This window comes from Triticum dicoccoides, chromosome 7B, assembly GCF_002162155.2.
Source record: "Triticum dicoccoides isolate Atlit2015 ecotype Zavitan chromosome 7B, WEW_v2.0, whole genome shotgun sequence".
Classification (NCBI taxonomy): Eukaryota; Viridiplantae; Streptophyta; class Magnoliopsida; order Poales; family Poaceae; genus Triticum; species Triticum dicoccoides.
The window spans coordinates 277737740-277743126 of record NC_041393.1 but is presented as its reverse complement, the minus strand read 5'-3'; the positions used below and the strand labels follow the sequence as shown (position 1 = coordinate 277743126).

At 44.4% G+C, this 5387-nt stretch overlaps 1 pseudogene; it reads left to right on the top strand.

The window, feature by feature from the left end:
• Nucleotides 1-447: 447 nt before the first annotated feature.
• The window catches only part of LOC119338872, a 15302-nt pseudogene continuing 10362 nt past the window's right edge, over nucleotides 448-5387 (top strand).

The window sequence follows — 5387 nt, the reverse complement described above, 5'->3', positions numbered from 1 at the left end:
AACCCAACCCACTATCCAGTTCACCAACCCCCCATTTATAGACCACCCCCAGTTTACCCTCAACCACCTCCTGTTTACCCCCCACAACACAATCAACTCCCCCCACAACACAACCACTTCAATCCTACCTTTCCCCCACAGAACAACAACTTCCTACCTACTTACCAACCACAACCAAACTATCAACACCAACTTCCCTGTCATTACCCACCACCCCAACAGCAATATAATGCGCCCAATAGCCAATATCCCCACTCTCAACTTCAACCACAATACCCCCCACACCCAGACCTTGCGACTGGTCAACCCCAACAGCAACATTACCAGCAACAAGCTCCTCCAATGAGCTATCATGACAGAGCAGGGGGCAGTAACTTCAGGGGAGAAAGATAACAAGAATTTGACAAAGAGGCTCAGTTCTACAAATCCATTGCAAAAGCGCCGAAGATGGAGTTTCCCAGATTTGATGGCTCCAATCCACAAGAGTGGTTAAGGCTCACAGAGAAATACTTTGCAATGGTGTTTGTACCCGAAAGTGCAAAGTTTGACTATGCTCAGATGTATATCATTGGGAGAGCTGACACTTGGTTGAGGAACTCTGGCATACTCCAAGAAAACCCCACCTGGAAAGAATTCTGCAAAGTATTGTGCAAACGATTTGCTGATAGCAGCTCTTATGAAGCAGTAGCTGATTTCAACTCAATCAAACAAGGGGCCAGTACTGTAGCAGAGTACATAGACCGATTTGAAGACAAAATGGCATGCTACAAGAAAGAAAACCCTGAAGTAAAAGAGCAGTATTATGTCAAGTGCTACATCAATGGTTTAAGAGAAGAAATTAAACACTACCTCAAGCCATTTAAGCCAGCCTCTCTCTATAATGCAGTAGAGACTGCCAGAGACATGGAACAGGGAGCAAATGCTTCTAACCAGTCCAGAAAATACCAGCAAACAGGGTACTATCAAAAGACCACTGCCACAAATACCTTACCCACTAAACCAAAACCAGTCGACTATGCTAACACCAGAATAGCAGATAAGCAGAGTACTAGGCCAGAAGTAAAATACAGAGAACGTGGGCAGTGCAGGTACTGTGGACAAAAGTGGTTTCTTGGACACAAATGTGCACAATACAAAACTCTCTATCTGATGGCCGCAGAAGAAGAAGAATTAGAGCTGGATGAACAAATGCAGAACAACAACTACCAGCAAGACGAGGAACAACCAACTACTTCACCAAATATTGATGAGCAACTCATGCTGATATCCATGCAAGTGGTTAGAGGAAAAAGCACGGCGGCTACACCATGTGGGTGGATATTGGAGGCAAAAAGGGGCTAGCACTGGTGGACTCAGGAAGCACCAACACCTTTATGGATCTATCCTTTGCAACAACAACTAAATGCACTATTGCTAGGAATGATTTGCAGACAGTCCATATTGCTGGTGGGGGTAAGTTGCAGACAGGAGCCCACATTCCTTCTGCAAATTACTCCATACAAGGCCATGAGTTCTCCAACAGTTTCAAACTACTCCCACTGAAAGGGTACGGAATTATTTTGGGTTGTGATTGGCTGTTGGAGCACAACCCAATATCCTTAGACTTTGATGAGAGGCTGATGACAATCAACTGTAAGAGAGAGAAAACAATTACTCTATAGGATAAGACATTTGCCAAGGGAATCCCTCCAATCTCCTTACACAAATTGATAGCCAGTAAGAATAAAATAACAGAAGGATATTTCCTATTTCCGAAGGCCAAGGATAAAACAGAAACGGCACCAATAGAAAACTCTGTGAAGGAAGTACTACAAGAATTCCAGGATGTGTTTGAAACACCAACGGAACTTCCACCTCAAAGAGGTTTTGACCATGCAATCCCTCTCAAAACAGGATCTGAGCCACCAGCACTCAGACCTTATAGGGTGCCTCATCACCAAAAAGAAGAGATGGAAAAACAGATCAAACAAGTACTAGACGCTTCAATCATAAGGCCTAGTGATAGTCCGTATGCAGCTCCTGCATTGCTTGTCAAAAAGAAAGATGGCACCTGGAGGTTGTGCACAGATTTCAGAAAACTCAATGACCAAACCATCAAAAAAAAATTCCAATACCAATCATTGAAGATTTGTTGGATGAATTGCATGGGGCCAAATATTTTACAAAAATAGATCTCAGATCTGGGTATTACCAAATAAGGATGAAAAAGGAAGACATACCCAAAACTACCTTCACTACATTCTTGGGGCATTTCGAGTACCTGGTCATGCCCTTTGGCCTTACTAATGCACCGGCCACATTCCAAGCATTGATGAATTTCATTTTCAAGGAGCACCTCAGGCACTTTGTCCTCGTCTTCTTTGATGATATCTTAATCTATAGTAAGACACTGGAAGACCACATTAGGCACTTGAGGATAGTGCTACAAATCTTGAGGGAACAGCAATCATATGCTAAAATGAGCAAATGTGTGTTTGCTGCTCCCCAAGTGGAATACCTTGGCCATATTATCTCTTATGCTGGCGTAGCCACCGATCCTACCAAGGTATCCACTGTGAGAGATTGGCCCTTACCAAAAACAATCACTCAACTGAGAAGTTTCTTGGGCATGGCTGGGTACTATAGAAGATTTGTTCCCAACTATGGGCTCATTTGCAGACCACTCCACAACATCCTCAAGAAGAACTCCTTCCACTGGACAGAGGAGCAAACTGAAGCCTTCAATTTGCTAAAACAGAAACTAACCACTGCCTAGTTCTGGCCCTACCAAACTTCAAAGAAAAATTTGTACTGGAAACTGATGCTAGTGGGTATGGTATAGGTGCAGTACTGATGCAAAATGGCAGACCCATAGCATATTTCAGCAAAACATTGGGCATGAAAGCTGCTGCTATGTCAACTTATGAAAAAGAAGCCTTGGCAATATTGGAAGCCCTTAAAAAGTAGAGGCACTACTTCCAGGGACTGGAATTAGTCATAAAAACTGACCAAAAAAGTCTTAAGTTTATCACTAAGCAGAAAGTTTCTGAAGGGCTGTAGCACAAACTCCTACTCAAGCTGTTGGAGTTCAATTACTCCATTGAATACAAGAAGGGGAAAGAAAATAAAGTGGCCGATGCATTTAGCAGAAAAGATAATACACTCATGGCAATCACAACCTTCACACCTTCCTGGATTGAGGTTGTGGAGAACAGTTATGAGCAAGATGAGCACTGTCAGCATTTGCTGCAACAATTGGCCATTGCTCCTGATAAAACATCTCATTATACACTGTCAGGGGGCATCTTGAGATATAAGGGCGGAATTTATATTGGCAAGGAAGAACACATCAAAGAGCAAATAATAAACTCCTTTCACACATCTGCCCTTGGGGGACATTCAGGAATGGTGGCAAACTACCAAAGGATCAAAAGGATCTTCTATTGGCCTGGCCTCAAAAAGCAGGTGCACAAGTTCATTGCTGAGTGTGCTATTTGCCAGAGAGCAAAGTCAGAACATTGCCAATATCCTGGCCTGCTGGATCCCCTACCACTCCCAACCCAAGCGTGGACTGATATAACCATGGACTTTGTGGAAGGGCTCCCTAAGTCTAAGGGAAAAGAGGTAATTTTGGTGGTGGTGGATAGATATACAAAGTACGCCCATTTCATTGCATTACCCCACCCTTACAATGTGCAGACAGTGGCCCAAGCTTTCATCGACATTGTCTTCAAATTGCATGGACCACCAGTGTCTATTGTAACTGACAGAGATAGGATCTTCACAAGCAACATGTGGCAAGCAGTATTCAAATCTATGGATTTTCAACTCAAACTGAGCACTGCTCACCACCCACAAACAGAAGGTCAGTCCGAGCGAGTTAACCATGCCTCGAGCCATATCTGAGATGCATGACATTCAAGGAACCAAAGAAATGGGCTGATTGGTTGTCATTAGCGGAGTGGTGGTACAACACCTCCTATCACACTTCTACTAAAGAAACCCCCTTCAAGGCGTTATATGGGTATGAACCACCCATGATCAGGGAAGTGGCTGTCCCAGGACCTCCCGATGCTGAAGCCCAACAATTACTTGAAGAGAAACAGAAGACAATAACACACTTGAAGGAAAATCTGCAACAAGCCCAGCAAAGAATGAAAAAAATATGCTGACAGGAACAGGAGTGAAAGATCATTCCAAGAAGGGGATATGGTATACCTCAAAATGCAACCCTACAGAATGGCATCATTCGGATTGAGGCAAGCTATCAAGCACACTACCAAGTTCTATGGGCCTTTTCGAATTTTGAAGAAAGTAGGCAACTCCTCATACAAACTTCTATTACCATCCCATATTCAAATCCACCCGGTTTTCCATGTCAGTCAGCTCAAGGGCCATAAAGGCACCCATGCTGTCCCAGAACAGGAACTGCCACTGGTGGGAGAAGATGGCAAGATCAGAACTTAGCTAATCACTGTATTGGAAACACGATCCTTGCCACGCAAAGGGGTTTTGGTCACTCAGTGGCTGATCCGATGGGCCAACTTGGAACCTAATGAAACATCTTGGGAGGATGCAAACTTCATCAAGCAAGTGTTCCCAGCATTCTTCAAACAAACGATCCGATCCTGGTTTCCACAAAACACAACTTGAGGACAAGTGTGATCTCCACGGGGAGCATTGTCACAACCCTGCTATCTGAACATTTCTTCAGTTTAACCATTCATCAGTCTAGCAGATAACGTTTGGTACAGTTATGTAGATCCAACGGCTGAGAGCCCTAGCCTAGATCCAACGGCTGAAGGCCACCAACTCTGTAATTCTGTAAGACTATACGAAACTGCTTTGCGCACGACGCCTGTGTGGCCGATGCATGCACGATTCAAAATCAGACGATGTCCTGCAGTTTATTCCCACAAACCAACGGCTTGATTAACTACATCGTCCACAAATCGTGCACATGTGTCGTGTGTATAGCATCGTTGAAGACTATATAAGTGACCCAGCACTCTGCTCGGGCAAGAAATGAAACATTATCATCTCTACTTTTATCTCGTTCGTATCTACTTAGCTAGGGTTCCTACCAAAAATTCCCCATTCATAGCGGGTGCTCCAACATCGGGAGTCATTTTCCTTGTCGATCTCCAGTGGGATCTGACAGTGTCTGCCTTGCGCACTTGGGGAAGACAATGTCGCCGGCATCCTAATACTCAAGCTGGATCCAAGCGGGGCCACAGGAGACGAAATCCACTCCCAAATCAACTGTACGGACGCCTACAATAACGACACTTTGCAGATGAATGATCACGCCTCCTCCTTGCTGCGGCTGATCTTTTGGCCCTAGTATCCATCGCCATTCAAAATCGAAGGAGACCGAGGCATATGAGGGACCATACCAGCCGCCGTCG